Source organism: Phyllostomus discolor, chromosome 2, assembly GCF_004126475.2.
Source record: "Phyllostomus discolor isolate MPI-MPIP mPhyDis1 chromosome 2, mPhyDis1.pri.v3, whole genome shotgun sequence".
NCBI lineage: Eukaryota > Metazoa > Chordata > Mammalia > Chiroptera > Phyllostomidae > Phyllostomus > Phyllostomus discolor.
This window is the reverse complement of record NC_040904.2, coordinates 86,978,173-86,996,478: the sequence shown is the minus strand read 5'-3', so window position 1 is coordinate 86,996,478 and position 18,306 is coordinate 86,978,173. Positions and strand designations below refer to the sequence as shown.

The 18,306-nt window shown below is 37.8% G+C and overlaps 1 pseudogene; it reads right to left on the bottom strand.

The window, feature by feature from the left end:
• Positions 1-1,590: 1,590 nt before the first annotated feature.
• On the bottom strand, positions 1,591-17,923 carry LOC114488554 (annotated as a pseudogene).
• Positions 17,924-18,306: the final 383 nt, after the last annotated feature.

Sequence of the window (18,306 nt, the reverse complement as noted above, 5' to 3'; positions counted from 1 at the left end):
TCTCAGCAAAGAATTCCTACCAATTGATAAGAAATGGCACTACAGAAAGTCAAAATGTGGTTTTAGCTCTAAACTTATTCTTTCCCCCTTTTCACCTTTTTCTAACATGCTATTTTATTTACTGCTGAAATCCATCTAGAAAACGAATGTATCCATAGGTACAAGGAAGTGTTAATATATCAGTTGACTTAATATTAGATATGTCTCTTCTTAAACACATTAGGATGGACAATAAATCATTAAGCAAAATCAATTCTATTTAGGTGTCAATAACTGGCAGAAAAGAATGTGAACAAGAAGTGGCTTGATGGAATAAAGTCCAGCACAAAGGCACTGGAGGGAGCATTTGCAAAGTGGGTTCTACAGGCTGTAAAATAAAAAGTTTTATGAGAAAATAGTTCCATGATAAAATAAAAATCTACATTTAATGAAGTTATGGATTCTTTTTCTGACAAGAATTTCCAAGAGGAGGAAATAGCAAACATTATTTCCTAAAGGTATTTGTCCTTTGAACACTTTTTCTTAGAATTTTTATCAGATTTTCTGCAGAACAAAGGCTAATGTGCCCCACTTCATTGTGCCAGCCAGTCCTTTCTCTCTGCTGGTAATTACTCTTAACAGTTTCTGCTTGCATCACACCAGTTGTTAAGTAGTTTTGAGAATCGCCTTTTACAGGATATACTTTAGAAAAGGTCATTTGAGAGGCTGGGTCATTGATGAGTTAAATATTATATAGGATTGGGGCATTTATTATATGTTTCTATTATGTTTCAATTTTTTATTTTATGCAAAATCAATTTAATATTGTATATTGTTTACTATGTGACATGTAAAGTGCCAATCTAAGCATTATATTTGTGTAAACACATTTAAGACACAAGTAATTCATGTCTAATTTTTGGCAGAAAAAGTGGTCCTTGCAGTGTTGTGAGAAAATAATTTCAAAATGCACATTCATGGGAAAAATGTAAGTGTAGTGACAAGATTTATTGCGGGAGGAGAAATAATATACCCTCATGGATGTAGAGAGTGGGCAGGCTCTGGTAGCAACTGCTCTGAGATCCTTGTTAATCCTCCAGATATTTTCTTGGTTTTGGGAATAAGCAGGCTTTCCTTTAAACCTTTCAACCTTCTTCCTAATTCTCCACGTACTTGTGCTGGGCTCTCCCTCTTTCCAATCTCTTTCCTGAATCTTCCAGGGTTGTTGTGCCCTTATCCTATCTAATCCTTTCCTCAGATTTTCCCAGGCTAGACCCCTCACCTTTGTATTTGACATCTTGGTTCTCCTGTGTGTGTACCTAACAAAGGAATTCCCCTTTACTGGCTCTCCCTCCCATCGGTAATCTGGCATTATTATATGTCTAGCTCCACTTACTTCCTTTCTTTGTTAATAATGAGCTACCTACCCTAACACAATGGAAAAATTGTGGAAAACACAGATGAGCAAGAAGTTAAAATTTAAAATTAAAAAAAATAAATTTGGGATATTTTCCATTGTTCTTTCTGCTAAGTATAACTAAAAGCCCTGAACATTATACATGAAGCAAATATAAAAATATTCTGAAAGGTGGAAAGAGGAAGGCAGACCAGCTAGGGATCTTGAGACCCAGGAAACAATACTGTGGTGAATTCCTTGGGTTTTCTTTCTGCCTCATCAGACTTGGAGCTGAAGAAGCCATCAATCTGAAACACTAAGGGCAGAGATGTAATAAAAGATCCAAAAAAGTCATTTACTCTTTTAAATCACTCAAAACACTGTGATCCCACAACTTTTCCTCTAAAGAGTACTTCCCTTTCAAATGTCACCATTGAGTTCTATATTGCTAAATTCAGCTCTTCCATAATATAGTGCATTTCCCATGGTTGATTTAACAAATTACCACAAAATTAGTGCCTAAAAGGAACATAAATTTACTATCTTACAGTCCTGTAGGTCAGAAGTCTGAAATGAACTGGCAGGACTTCATTCCTTTTTTGAGGGTAAATCCATTTCCTGGTATTTTTCTGGCTTCTCCAGGTCATTGGTATTCCTTGGCTCATCTCTCTGTTGCTTGTTTCCATCCTCAGTTCTCTTCTGACTTTGACCCTTGTACTTCTCTCTCCTGAGAACCCTTGTGAGTGCTTTTGACTTACTCAGATAATAATCTAGTAAAATCTCCTATCTCAGGGTCCTTAATTTAATCATACATATGAGGTTCCTTTTGCCAGGTAGGGTATAATATTTGTAGTTTGTGATAATTAGTACCTGGATATTTCTAGGGGGCCATTATTATGCCTCCCAAGTGTGACATCAGTTTCTTAGAATTCCATGATACTCCACTGCTTTGTTTTATATTTCTTCAGTATCTGCTGATTTCTCCTCCATTTCCTTTTCAGGTTTTTATTCTGTACACTTCTCTTCATTATTGGGGCTTTTCAAGTTCTCTTCTTAGCCCTTTTATACTCCTAGATGATTGAGATCGTTCTCTGCATGAGTCCTAAAAATCTCTATTATACTTCTGACTCTGATATTGAACATTCACACAAATAACGCAAAGGTATCTCAAATATAGCGTATCCCAAACTAAAATCTTGTTTGCACTGTCAAAGATGCACCATTTTGCACCCTCGGTTAGTGCCGCCTTCATATGTCCTTCACCTAAACCAGAGAAAAGTTACTCTTGATTCCTCCATCTGCCTCACTCCCCATGTTAATGAATCCACAAATCACATAAAAGAATTTTTCTATAAACATCTCCCTCTGTGTATAGCCACTCCCCAGTCTAGATGACTTCCTATTTTTCTTATGTAACTGAACAAAAATGGAGGTTCAGCTGCCTGTCACCACAAAAGCCAAACTCATGAGGCAGATGCTGGTACAAAAGGAAAGAGGTTTTATTCAGGTGCTGTGTAACCTGGTAGAATAGTGGACTCCCTAAATAAAGTCCATCTCCTCTATCTGCCATGGAAAAACTCCAACCATCTAGTAATCAGCAAGGCCAAGATAAAAGCCAGCGTCCGAGTTCCTGCTCCATTTTAAAGTATAGTCCTTTGAGCCTGCAAGCAGCTGCTAAGCAGTCTAGGGCCTCATCCAGGTAGCTTAGTTTATTCCTAGCTGCTGTCCCTTTCAGGCTTTCTCCTGGAACCTGCCTGTGGAGCCCACATGGCCATGGCCATATGGCTGCTCTGGTCCTGTGCTCTCAAGACAGCATGCAAACACGTGGTGAGAACACCACCTGGTGGGCAAGAGAGAGTGTTTTTGTTCCCCTGAGACTATATTAGCCCGGACTGGGATGGACCAGGTGCTTCCTCATAATGACCAATAAACTTCTCAAACTTTTGCATGCTTCAGGTCTACCTCCCAACCAATCTCTTCCTACTTTAGATCAACAGGCCTCTTTGGTCCAGCACCTTGCCTGCACCATTTTGATTTCTATGGCCTATGTGCCTGCTCCTCTGGTCCCACCCCAATCTGATACCTGAAGGGGGAAAGACTTTTTTTCTATCCAATTATCTTGCTTGCTTTTGGCATGCTGGGACCATATCCATTCAGGTTTCTAGCTTTCTGGGCTCAATGTAAGAACCTCCCTCTGCCTCCATCTTGGCCAGTGGGGGACACTCCTAAGCACTGTACTCTGACTGACTGTTTAGTGTACCACTTAGATTTTGGCAACAGGCTTTAAAATGGTCTTATGACCAAGATCGTTTCCTTCTAATTTATTCTCCACATGCAGCCAGGCTAATCATCACACAAGTAGGTATAGTCCTCACTTACAAACCACAAATCTAGTCTTGTCATATTTGTATTTAAAGTCCTCTAATGACTTTTCACTGATGTTTGGGATAAAGGCAAAACCTTGCCCAACTTGGCATGAAATCTCCTGTATATTAAGGCCACTGGCTTCCTCTCTAATTTATCTATCATTTTATTTTTTTACTTTCTCAGATGCTCTAATCAATCTCTGTGTTTCTCTCTCAATTTTTATCTTATCATTAAATTCTCCTCCCTAACCTCCCACATGATGTTTATGCTGTTTCTTCTACCTAGGAGATATTTTTCTCACGTGTCACCTGGGTAGCTGATATTTTTTTTTCAAATTTCCAGTTCCTCCAGAAAACCTTTTATGGTCCTGAATTCAGGTTAAAGGTTTCTTTTTAAAGGTTCTGATATCACTATGTGTTTGTTTTAAATAATCTCATACCCTTTTATAATTGCCCATCTGTACTAGACTGTAAATACTGTCAGGACAGGTGAGAATTTATGTGATAGGTGTTCATTAATTATCAGATGAAAGAAGAAATAACAGATTATAATATTTTATGAATGCTAATTGGTATGAAGGATTGCAAATTTAATTTCCTTTGAAAAATAGAAACATATTTCAGAATAAAGATCTCATGCTTTCTTAACAAGAGTGAAAGAGAAAAAGAAACAAGATAGATGTTTATAGAGAAATTCTTTACTGTCCACCAGTGATATGCTTGAACTAACATTTTATCTCTTAAAATATCAAACATATGATTGAGGGATTGATATATTTGATATTTTTTATTTATAAAGGTTTGCTGCCTTTATCTATAATAAAATTGGTTAAGTAATCAAACAAAACCTCACACTGTTTTCAGATTTGGCACACATTGTTTGACTTGACTATGACTTGACTATGTCATTGTAACTACCTGTAAAGTGGGCATGAAAGAACTGCTGAACTTAATCTAAATTCCATAGGATTAGGGCCATTAAAAATATCAATGATTCCTTAATGATAATAATTACAAAGGCTTAGGTTCAGATTTTTCGTCTTCTCAGTAGTATCCTTTTCTCTATAAGCTTAATGAATCTTAAATTGAACTTTTAAATTTTATAAGCTAAATACAAGAGTTGTAAATTGCCTGGAAATAGTCCATATGTTAAAACTGCTAAACTCCAAACCTTTGTATTCTTTGGTGCCCCATTTCCTTGATTTGGAGTTTAGAACAAGAGGTATTAAGTTCCTAACTCAAAACAAGAAACTTCAAGGAATATGCTCCATTATAAAAACTGTTCATAAATAATAATCATTCCTGAAACAACCTGTTTTGCAGATGATTAATTCACTTTATTTATCTAATTGCATCCTTGAGGCAAGAAAGCAATGCAAGGATCCTGACAAACAAGAGTTTGCCTCAGGAAAAGAGCTACCATAAATACTCAGAACTTGCCCTGGGAAGAAAATCTTTCTTTGTAAATATAAAAAGGCAAAAAGTGGTGTGAGTTAATGGGTTTGGACCACATAATTTAAAATAAAATCTTTTAATATTTGGTAATTTCCAAATGCTTCATATGTGTTAAAAGTGTTTTTAATAATACTACTTCAGTATAGATGAAGATTATCCAATCTTAAAATTTTATACTCAAGCCAGAGTTATTTAAGTTTCAGAAAGTCAAGGTTAACATGAAGTACCTATAAGTAAAATTAAGAAGGAGTTATAGAAAGGAATCCAGGATACCCAGGGATCTTTAGAAAAAAAGAAATGATAAAGAACAGCTTAGTGGTATAGAGGAAAAGACATTTTTGTTTTAATAAAAATCTGCATTACCAATCTTGGGCAAATAACTTGTGTTGCTAAAAAACTGTTTACTCATCTGTAACAGAGGTTTCTGCCTGGGGAATCAATGAAGATAACAATTGCCCAAATGCAGTGCGTTTTGCATATTTCTAACATATTCTAGTCAAAATATCAAGGGGAGCAGAAATGAGAGTGGGATTTTTCTGTGAGAGGCAGAAAACACTTGCTAGTTTTCAGCGATGATAATCAAGGACATCACTTCTCACATACTTGTCTCTAATGGTTGTGAAAAAGCAGTGCAATTAGTGTTAGCCTGTATTAGCAAATGTGTATAACCCCTGGGCTGCAACCCAACTTTAAAATCTGAAATACCTGTGTCTATGATTATTGTACATATAAACAGATGTTGTAAGTGAAAAATATTAGGGATTACTGATCTGGAGTGGTAGTTGTCTAGTTTCTAAATAGAAAATAAAAGCGTGGAGAGGTCTTAAATGTTAAGAAAATGATAAAAACATTAAAGCAGGCACCATTTGATGATATTTTAGTTAAATATCAAAGTTTTTTTATAGTTTGAAATGCTCAGGAGAAATCTCTTTAAAATGTCATGGATGACAGCTTTGTAAAACTGTGTGAACCCATCATCCTCGGGAAATGCTAAACATTAATGGTTCTAAAGGAACTGAATGCAATTCTCTTGAATTTAATAGGAAGTTTTGGTGATGGTTTTTTAACCAAATGCATCACCACATAGAGGTCAAGAGGAAATAGAATTTTGTTGATTCATCTCTTAAAAGAGAATTAACCGATACATTAAACAAGATTTAAAAGATGGGCAGATGAAGAGTTGGATTTCGTGTTCAGAAGTACTGGGAAGAAGAATTGAAGTTTCAGCTGAAAAAGTACAAGTGTGGATATTGACAGCTTCTCATGCTGTGTGTAGCTATTATAAAATGAGAGATTGATTATGTGATCACATATTTGACAGCTATGAAACCAATGCATTCTTTAACCTAGGGTCATAGCAAAGGAGTAAGAAAATGTTTTCAGATTTTCATCACTACAATTGGAAGACTCTAGCTGAATATTTCTCTGGGGTTTTCTTTGTTTACTATTTGTGTTGGTGCCTTTGATTTTGGACTGAGAAACACTGAAAATTTTAACATCCCATTTCTCCTGTCCTTCTATTCAAAAATAGTCTTAGAGATGTTTGAAAAACACAAGAATCAAAAACCTTGAACAAAATCCATATCACACTTTCTCTTTGATCCTATTTTCTATGTCCTTGAATGCTCTGTCCATTTCACAAAGTAAATGGAGTTTCGGCTTTGTGTTGCTACTTTTCTAGTATGACTTTCAAGGACATTAAACTAATCCTTTTTGTTTCACTAAAATATTTTTTCTGTGTTCTTTCTCTTTCTCAGTTATTAAATGAACACCCCAAGAATCATTAAATTCTGTAGTATATTGATCTTATTTTAAATAATAGCCTTACTTGTGCAAATCCCAAACTTTTTAGGGAATAAGGATTAGATTCATTCCAGCCTTAAAGGGCATTACAGTTTTCAGCATCATAACAATTTCCAAGTCTTTCATATACTGTTAATTAAATCATCAAGTAGACATATCCTGTTCAGTGCTCTTTTAGATTAAAATAAATTATAGCAGAAAGCAAACACAGCTTAATTGGCCTTAGATAAATTGTTATACTGTTACTACAACAGTTTTCTTGGAATTTAGTAATCATAATTATGCAAATCTTAATTAGGTAATTATTGTTGTACAGTTTTTCTTGGCTTAAGGGGGAAAATTCATTGGCACAATCAGCCATATCATGCTGTGTCAGAAACTTTAAATCAGAAAAATTTTCAGAATAGGTTTTAGAGTGCTTTATTATTTACTGGAGTATAATTCCCTAGACAACTAGTGGAGGAAGAAGTCTGAAAATGCTTCTTGCTTCAATATTTGTTCTTTCCTGTAGTTGTCAAAGTATTGCTCTGATATGTCAGAAAGAAACTGAGGGAGGGAAGACAAGTCACCATGCATAGATGAATTCCCATCATAGTAGACATCAGATAAAAGAGGCTTTAGATTCTTGTTCTTTCAAGAAAATTAGGATAAGTTTTTGCCTTAGCCTATCAGAGGTTGAGTTCATCCATTTTATTTCTACTTTTAGTTTATGCAAAACAATGGATGGAAGAGAAACTCAGTTTCTAACACATTATATCCATACCTGGAAATTTACATATACTGAATACACACACACACACACGCACACACGCACACCGCACACACACATATAATGGAATAATGTGCATTTTGAGAAAATTGAGTTAATAAACACAAACTTGTTACCAAAATGCTAATAAAAACAATGATAGATATTCTGGGAGATAACCTGAATAAGCCAGAAAGGCAGCTCAACACGGATGGAGGCATACTCAGGATTTAGCATAGAATAGCCTGTGACGTGGACAAAGCAGACAGAAATGGATGTCTGAGCCAGGACATCTTTCATTAAAATGGTCACAAGGGAAGAACAATCTGTCTGAGTTTGGACTTTGCAAAACCATAATGCTCCCTCCTAGGAGATCTGAGTTTAGGTATCCTTTAACAACTTTTTACAAATAGAGGAAATAATCCAGTTTTACAGTCCTCCCAGTACCTTCAACAGTGAGTTGAATAAATCTTTTCACAAGTTTATTCTGTGAACACTGAGAAAAAAACACCTACTAAGAAGGGCTGCTGGTGACTGGACTCAAATTTTAAAAAACAGACCCTAGCAGTCATTTCTGCACAGGGGCCTTTCACACAAATTACACTTAGGAGAGAAGCCTACACTGAGATACTTGCCTCTACACTGAAGCACGGCTGCAATGTGACTCTGCGACCTGAGCCAGCCTTTATAAAGGAGTTCTGATATCCTATTTCAGGCAATAGGACTGGGGCTTTCCCCATCTGATTAGAGCTACATGGCTATGAGCAACTAGAACACCTCTATTTTGACCGATCAGGACATTTCCTTTTGGACCAAGCAAACTGTGACGTTTAAGAATTTAGAATCTTATTTGCATGAAGAAAAGACTAATCAGGGACCAGGGGTGGGGTCTTCTGTCTGTATAAGCCAGCTCCTCTCTGGTTCTGGAAACACACATGCCATTTCTACCAAAAACCGAGCACTGCAATTCCCCACCAGGAGTTCAAACACCACAGGCATCTCCCCAGTGCAGAAAGGGGCAGACCTGCACAGGAGCAGAGAGACAGACCAAAGCAAAGCAGGGCTGAACTGAGCTGCCTGGTGGAAGAGGGATGGGCCTCACAACAGCTTGGCCCTAGGGCTGCCTCACAGCTCTGCCGTGTCATCATTGAGCAGTTCTGCACTGAATAAAGTTTCTTCACTACACCTCAAACCGATGATTACTGTTGGGGTTGAATTAGTGCCAACAACCATTGGTTGTCAAACTTATCTCATATTTTTTAAATTTGGAACATTGTGCTTTGATAACTTTGGAGTTTCCACCAAAATATCGATAAATGCACATTTCAGAATCAATTAAACCATGCAGCCTGAGAATAAGCATATTTTCTTCACTCCTAGTGCAATTCCTAAGTTGCACTAGAACTTTCACTAACTCTTTTTTTCTCATCCCCTACATCCCTGCTCCAGATTCTGTGCTTTTGTTTTTATTTCTGGTACTGGATTTTATGTAACCCATAAGTTATTTGCCAGGAATGTTTGTGAATTAAGTTTTATGGCTTATCTATTTGATGATCTTCTTTTGGTAGAGACCTATTCAGTTGGGTGAGAGATGACAGAAAATTTTGTCCATTGGTTTGCTTGTTTATTCAAGAATATAGCAACTTCCACTGGAATGGTGAAGAACTCTTTGAGTTCTAGATTTGTAAGTTTTGTTCTCTGTGTTTATTTCCATTCATAACTAAGGGTATAGAACTAAAGTTACAAGATGTGTCTATGTGTCTGTAACTGAGAAAAGCCTATACTCATTTTTTAAAAATATTCTCTAATATTTGGAGAAATAAATAAATTAGATACAAAACCTCTTAAAGAGCTGCATTTTAATTGGCTTATAGAAGCTAATAATGTTTACATGAAACTAATATGACAGAACATAAGAATCCCTAAAGAATACCCACCATCTTCCCTGAAGGTTGAACAGCAACTTCCTGGGGTGTGAACCAGGGGTCCCACCTTCCTGAGGGGCACCAGAGGCCCCCTCTGGGGGCAGGTGGAGGTGGTACATGTGGTGCTGTTGGATGCTAGATGAACCACTTCTGGGCCTTGTACTGATAAAAAGACAACAGGGCAGAACTGCAAAGACCAGCCAAGCCTTAAGGAGACAGCCACAGACTATTGATGCTTATAACCTCAACCAGGCTGCCTAAAGCTAGACTGGGACACCAGCTGAACATCAGGGATGGATCCTGCAGGAGGAGACAGCAGCTCCTGTACAATAGCATACAAGAAATCAGACAACCTGGATGAAATGGATAAATTTATAGAAACACACAATCTTCCAAAACTGAATCAAGAAGCAGAAAGCCTGAACAGATTGGTAATGACTAGTGAAATCAAAGTAGTAATCAAAAAACTCCCAGCACACAAAAGTCCTATATTGAATGGCTTCACAGGCAAATTTTACCAAACATTCAAAGAAGAACTAAATCCTATTCTTCTAAAACTATTCCAAAGAAATCAAGAAGACAAGAGACTTCCAAACTCTTTTTATGAAACCAGTATTATCCTAATTCCAAAACCAAGTAGAAACACAACAAAGAAAGAAAATTATAGGCCAGTATCTCTGATGAACATAGATGCTAAAACCCTCAACAAAACACAAGCAAACCAGATCCAGCAATACATTAAAAAGATTATACACTGTGATTAAGTGGGATTCATCCCAAGGATGTAAGGATGGTACAATATTCACAAATCAATAAACATAAACAAAAGGAAAGACAAAAATCACATGATCATATGAATAGATGCTGAAAAATAATTTGATAAGGTACAGCACCCATTTATGATAAAAACACTCAGCAAAGTGGGAATAGAGGGAGCATTGCTCAACATAATAAAGGCCATATATGAGAGACCTACAGCCAACATCATACTCAATAGGCAAAAACTAAAAGCTTTTCCCTTAAGATCAGCAACAAGACAATGGTGTCCACTTTCACCATTCTTATACAACATAGTATTTAAAGTTCTAGCCAAAATGATCAGACAAGAGTAAAAAATAAAAGGCATCCAAATTGGAAAGGAGGAAGTGAAACTGACATTATTTGCAGATGATATGATAATGTACATAGAAAACCCATCAAATCAATTGACCTAATAAGTGAATTGGGCAAAGTAGTGGAATACAAAGTTAATATTCAGAAACCTATGGCATTTTTTGTATACCCAAAGTGAACTATCAGAAAGATAAACTAGGGGAAAAAAATCCCATTTACTATATCAACAATAAAAATAAAGTACCTAGGAATAAATTTAACCAAGAAGATAGAAGATCTTTAGATCTTCTGAGAAAGACCTCAGAAAATCATGGAACACCGAAGAGATAAACAGAGGGAGATACAAACAACTGGAAGCATATATCGTGTTCATGGATTGGAAGAATTAACATCATTAAAATGTCCACACTACCTAAAGCAATGTATAGGTTGCTTTTCATGACTTTGAATATTTCTTGCCAGTCCCTTTTAGCCTGCATAATTTCTTTTTTAGAAATCAATGGGCAGTCTTATGGGAACTACCCTGTAGGTAACTAACTCCTTTTTCTTGCTTTTAAGAGTTTCTCTATATCTTCACTTCACCTTTGGACTTCCAATTATGATGTGTCTTGTCATGGACTTCTGTGCTTCCATATTGTTTGAGACTCTCTGTGCTTCTTGGACGTGCATGTCTATTTCCTTCACTAAATTAGGGAGGGTTTTTTTCAGTATTTTTTCAAGTAGATTTCCAATTTCTTGCTCTTTCTCTTTTCCTTCTGGCACCCTTATGATGCATATGTTGGACTGCTTGAAGTTGTCCCAGAGGCTGCTTATACTATCATCATTGCTTTGGAATCTCTTTTCTTCTTGTTGTTCTGATTGGTTGTTTCCTTATGTTCCAAATCGTTGATTCAACTCTTGGCTTCATCCACTGTGCTATTGGTTTGCTGTAAATTGTTCTTTATTTCAATTAGTGAATTCTTCATTTTTGAGTAGATCTTTTTTTGGCTGTTGAGGTCCCTACTAAGTTCCTTGAGCATTCTTATAACAAGGGTTTTGAATTCTGCATCTGATAGATTGCTTATCTCCATTTTGTTTAGCTCTTTTTTTGGAGTTTTGATCAGTTCTGTCATTTGGAACATGTTTGTTTGTCTCCTTATTTTTGCAGCCTCCCTGTGTTTGTTTCTATGTATTAGGTAGAGCTGCTTTGACCCCGTGTCTTGGTCATGTGGTCTAATGTAGTAGGTGTCCTGTAGGGTCTAGTGGCACAGCCTCCTCTATCACCCAGGCTGGGTACTCAAGGTGAACCCTTTGGGTGGGCTGAGTACACCCTTTTCTTGTAGTTGAGTCTTGGTTGCTGTTGGTAGATCAATGGGAGGGATTTACCCAGGCAAATAAGTTGCAAGGATTGGCCATGACCAGTTTCCACCAATATCTGCCCTCCTTGGAGGATCAGCTTGTTCAGGGTCAGGGTGGTGGTGCTCTGACATGGTCTGTGGCTGTACACTAGGGGTGCTGCTCTTTTGGTTTCCCAGGTGGTGCAAGCCAAGGTCAGCTCTCACCTGTGTCTTGCCCAGGGCCACTCCACCTGAGCTGAAGAGCTGTTTGAGATGGCTGTTACTTGTGCTGGGCTTGGAGATTTCCAGGCAAAGCCAAGATGTAAATCTAGGCTGGCTGCTGCTAGGGCCAGGCCTGGAGATCACTGTGCCCAGCTACTACCTATTTGAGACGATTTAGGAAGTTGTGGAGTATGAACCATGACCAGCCATTAATATGGAAAAGCAGCTTGGGTGGGTCCATAAGTTGGGTGGGCCAGAGTCCCTGGTGATCTCCAAGGTAGGTCAAATAGTGTTAGCTTTGTTGATGGAGTCTCAGATATGGTACCAGATTGCTGGCTCTGTGACTCTGTTGGGGGGATTTAGAAAAGGGAATGGCCTCTGCTCCACTTGAGGCCAGACACTTCAGTTTCTCCTAGTATGCCAGTATTGCCTTTCGAGCTGCTACCCTAGTGCTACAGCTCAGAGGGAGTGAGTCTGAGTAGGTGAGTCTGTGTGGGGGTTCTTTAAGAGGAACTACTTAGGGCTCCAGCAGTTTTTTCCACTGACTCAACCCCTGCTGTTTTTGGCTGTCAGAATTTGTGGAGACTTATCTTCCTGGCACTGGAACCCTGGGCTAGGGGTCCTGGTGTGGGGCTGGGATTCCTCACTCCCAATATTTCCCTCATAAATTTTTATCTACCACATGTGGGTGTGGGACAAGACCATTCCGTATTTGAGCCCCTTTTACCAGTTTGGATGGTTGTGGTTTCTTTAATTCCATAAATGTCAGATTTCAATTCGATTTCTGACATTTCTGAGTGCTGCTTATTCTATAGCTTATTTGTAATTTTGATGTGGTCATACGAAGAGATGAGCCATATCTGCTTATGCCACCGTTTTGACCAGAAGTTCCATTTTGATGTATTTTAGTGCTTCTGCGATTTTTCTTTGTTTGTTTAATTTCTTCCATATTGGCAAAATGTTACCTTTTGAGGACTTTTTTCATCTGAGGAAACAAAAAGAAAATCACTTGTGGTGAGATCAGGTGAATAGGGATGATGGGACATGGGGGTCAGGCCATTTTTGGTAAAAAACTGCTGAACACTCAGTGCAGTGTGGGCAGGTGTGCTCATCAATCACCCATCATGAAATGGGCAAACACTTGAAAGAGTCTTCAAAAAATTTCACTGAAGGCAAATGTAGCCTCTCACAACAATACCAGTTGGTACACTGATACAGATGGATTTCCAGAACACTCACCTAGTAGGGGAAGCCTGTACTACAAGAGGCCCACCTTCCAGAAGATTATTCCATTTTTTTGTTGGGTCCCTCTTCATATGTTGTATATACCCATGTTTTTATATTTTTATATATTACAGAGTTGCTGTGCCTTTGTTTAGTGAATACCTTGATATGCCATGAAGACATTTCTTTAGGATTTAAACATTTATTCATCCAGGAGCTGAAAGGTCTCCTAAAAGAAGACTCTTGGTCCATTTAGAGGAGTTCCTCAATTAGAGAAACCTGACTTGCCCGTGGTCACATCTTCCATGGGCATTTACATCCAATGACTAATCACATTTTGGCATATGAAGATCTTTTTTGTCAACTTGGGACAACTCCCAATGGCCATCTCAGTCCTGAGACATGTGTCACCTAGGGACTTCATGGGACCTGCATCTCACCTCTACTTCTTCCCCTGCTCAAACTGCTTCCTTCCGCTCCCTTCCACAGGTCTTTTCCTAAAACCACTCTCTGCTTATTGACCGTTATGCTGATTTTCATATCTGGATCTGCTTCCTAGAGAGTCCAAGATGAGGTACTTTGTGTTATATTATGTGTGTGTGTGTGTGTGTGTGTGTGTGTGTGTGTGTGTATGTGTATACACATATAACTTATCTATCCATTTATCCACTTTACAAAAGTGTAAAAAGGATGCGTGCATCATGTGCATTTATAAATTTTAATATGCCAAATGACAGTTCTCTACTATCTACCTTCTAGTTTTATGAAATAAAAATTAGTTACTTCATTAAAAGTTATGAAGTACATGAGTGATTGCAGCTCTACTATGAGTAATAGTGTCAGAGAGATTTAACTGTGTATGTCAGGTTATGAGATTTGTTTTTGTTTATCAAGGGAAAATATGAGCCAATTGGTCTTATAGAAAGAAACATGTGTTGATGTAGAACAGTCTGTACCCTGGAAAATGTAACAGAGAATTTTACTGAAGAAACTACAAATGTGAGGATAATACTTGGCAGAAGCTTCTGGAAACAGAGTCTAGATACAATACTTTGGCAACTGAGCAGCAACTCAGGAAGGAGGACTGATGTTAATTACAAGTAAACAAATGTTTCTTGTTTCCCAGTCTGTGTCAATGTAGGGGTATTGAGCAGTAATTATTTTTCAAAAGACAGAAAATAGATGCAATTAGTTGAGGCTCCAAATGATTTATCATTACCGTTTTTGCAAATGTCATCAAATCCAGAACCTTATGACTATCATCGTTTTTTATTGGAATCATCAATGATAGTTGTATTGTTTCTAGTAGTCCAAGTTGGTCCATGGCCTTATTTCTGCTTACCACTCCTGCTTCACCCCTTGCACTCCTTTTCTTGCCTGTGCCCTGCCACCCAACCACAAACCACGCAGGCAGCTTCTGATGGAATAATCTCTGCTTTTGGTCCAAGACACAGTCAAGTGCTTACAAGGCCACACACTGCCTCTAGTCCAGCCCTTCGCTTACCCTTCCATTTTCAAAGTGTGTGACCTACAGTAAGTCACTTTATCACTTTATGTTTTAATTTCCTCATCTGTAAACTGAGAATAGTGTTAGTACCTACCTCATTTGGTTGTGAAGGGATTAATTGGAGACTGCTTAGTTCACAGTGGCTCAACTATTTTTGGCGCTCTATTATTTGGTAGCAATGGCATATTCCTGTTTAGGGAATCTTCTGCTCCATTTTGCACTCTAAATCTATTACACTATTTGGGAGTATATTAAATGTGTGTGTTTAAACATTTCAAATTCTACTTCATGCATATGTATAATAAAGGCATTCATTTTGCTGGAAAACTTATGTGTGTAGATTATTGCATGATGGTTGAACGATTAATGGCAACTTGATTAAAAATATTCCTGTTGCCTAGAGATAACATAGATGCCTGAAAGTATCTCTACACATTTTGTATTGAACAATTGAAGGATAGATGTAAATTTGTTTCTTCTTATGAATAGACTTAAATGTGTACAAGGCCCAAAGAAAAGAAGTATCCTTTCTTTTTTCACTTTGACTGGTACTCTACAGGGAGAACATCCTGGAATTCCCTGGGAATCCACCCCAGGGGTGACTCAAGAAGAGAGGCTGGCGTGTGTGAGGAGGCTGAAATGCCTGTTCATATCCGGTTCCTCACTCGGGCTGTCTCTGTCATTAAGGGATTGCCGGGTGCTCAGCCCCGCCACTGTGTCCATGTCTCTCACAAACTGTGGAGAGACTGCAGGAAGGCTTTAAAAAGTACGTATTTATTTCCCAGTGATTACTGGCACCCTTTTTTTTTGGTCTAAGTAATGGGCTTTACATTGTATATTTTAAACTCACTGAGCCTTAGTCAATTCCTATAATGCATACCAGCAATGTGATTAAAATTAATTTCCATGAGATAAATCTGATTAATTGAATACTAGTTAGCCTCCCCAGGTAAACTTTTTCTCTTCAAAGCAGTAAAAATAACATCTTTACAGAATCCCCCCAAAATGTATATTGTAAGCAGGTTGTCACAGTTAGAATGGAATTATTTACTCAAGCATTTTATTTGCATCTGAATGTTTGACAGTTGTGGCAAATAGCAACATAACAAATATAGGGGATGTTCTGGGTGTAATTTTTGTTTTACTTTTGACACAGTTTCCTCTCACACATTGTTTCAAAACCCTCAGTATCCCAAAACATTCCTTTTGTTTGTTTTCCTTGATTCCTCATCAGATTTCCCTCACTTCCCACAGATTCCATACTGCATTCACTCTTCTTCACATCCAAATCTCTGTTTATCTTCCTAATCCCAGTGGGGGGGGAAATGTACCAAACCAACACACATGTACCAATTAGGTAAAAGACAACTCAAATTTAAATATATGTACATAAAACCCAAGACCATCATTTTGTTCTTTTCTGCTCAATCAGTCAATGTATCTTGCATATTTGTCATTTTCTTGTCATTTTTTCTATTATGTTGGTCTGCATCTCTCTTTTTTTGCCCATATTACTATAATAGCTTTTAAAAAATTGTAATATCTTAAAAGTGCTTACTTTCAGTAATCTATAAAAATAAAATAGAGACTACAATAGGAGAATGTACAGAACAAATGCTTCTTCATGAAAAGGGGGAAACGAGCACTTTCTTAGTGTCCAATGTGTCCATAAGCATATACTTTACTAGTATTTAAAGTATCCATAGCACACACTTTACTGATGTTTTAGGAAATTCCTGTACAATCAACAAATGGAAAGGATTTTATTGTCAATACGCCAGTAAAACTAGTTGTCTCACTTTCCAGCTTATGTGGTATTTAGCCTGCATACGGTCTCTTTCCCTGGAGAAGGGGTGAGGAAGGACCAGCAGTATCATACATGATTGTACCTGGAAGTCCAAGAATGCTTGGCATTTTCTACATTTTACATATAAGAGGCAGTGCTCCATTTATATTATGAGATGCATTTCTAATTTTAATATAAAAATAAATAATCAACATTGTTTAAAATGAAAGTTTTAATACACTCATGATTAATATTTATGAAACTCAGGCTGTTATTAAAAGGAAACTTTCTATCTTTTTTTACACTAATTCAGGCTCTTGCAGATCTTTTATAATTTCTGCTTTGAGATCAGGTGGTGCTTTTGTATTAAAAGTGCAGGTTTCTGTCAAAAAATGCCAAAGCAGGTCTCCATCTTTATAACACCCTCCGATATGCGCCTGGTGGACAGAAGGTCATAGCACTCATACTTACTGTCCAACTTGTCCAGTGTCTGAGGGAGACCAGTCGGTCTGACACACTGGAAGAGGTCATCATAGTTTGTCCCAGCAATGGGTTCCTGACACAAGAATAATAAGAAACTTGGCCATCACAGCCAAGAGACTATGGAAGAGTTTCAGGGTAATTGGGATGCCTTTTACATAATACACCATGTAATCATAAGAGAAAAGTCCCGCTTCTGAAATTCCTTTTCCTCCATCATACTATTTTGGTATTCAGATGATGTCTCCTATGCCAAGCAAACTTCATGTTCTTGAGGTTCAATGACTTGGCTACAAACTCTTTGTACCTGGTGATTTGTTCAGCCCTTGGTTCAACAGCTTCATTGTTGATATAAACTCCTCGGTATTGAGCCCGCACTTTGGGAGAATTTGAGTATCCATTTCAGTTGCACCTCTCCCCAATGGTTAGAGCCTTAATTTTTTTTTTTTTTGGTCTCCAATCCTTGCTGTTATGCCTGGAAGCTTCTTGTTCATAGATTTCTGCATGTACTGGTGTTCCATGGATGGAACCATCAAGAAACCTCTGAAAAGATTCAACAAATCCATTGTGATCAGAAAGCAAGTTCCTCATGGCAGATACCATATTTGGTTTCCTCTGCAATTGCTTCTTAACAGGTCTCCCTGTCTCTAGTGTATAATCTTGCTAATTTATTTAGAACAGCTGATATATTCCCCACTATCATCTTGGTCATGTCTTTGCTTAAAAACTGACAGTGCCTGTTATTTGTTTATGAAACTGAAACTCTCCAGCCCTTCTACCGCAGAGTCAAATACTGAGTTCCAGCTAGTGGAATGTGGGCAGAGGCGAAGTCCTCGTCTTCATGCCTGGACCACAAAATCTCCTACACCAACTGGCCCCAGGCTTTCCGTCTTCCACCATTTGCTGGCTGGATATAGGAAACCCAGTGGGGAACTTTGAGGTAATAGTAGGTGGAAGAACCAATATAGATGAAAGAGATTAGGGTC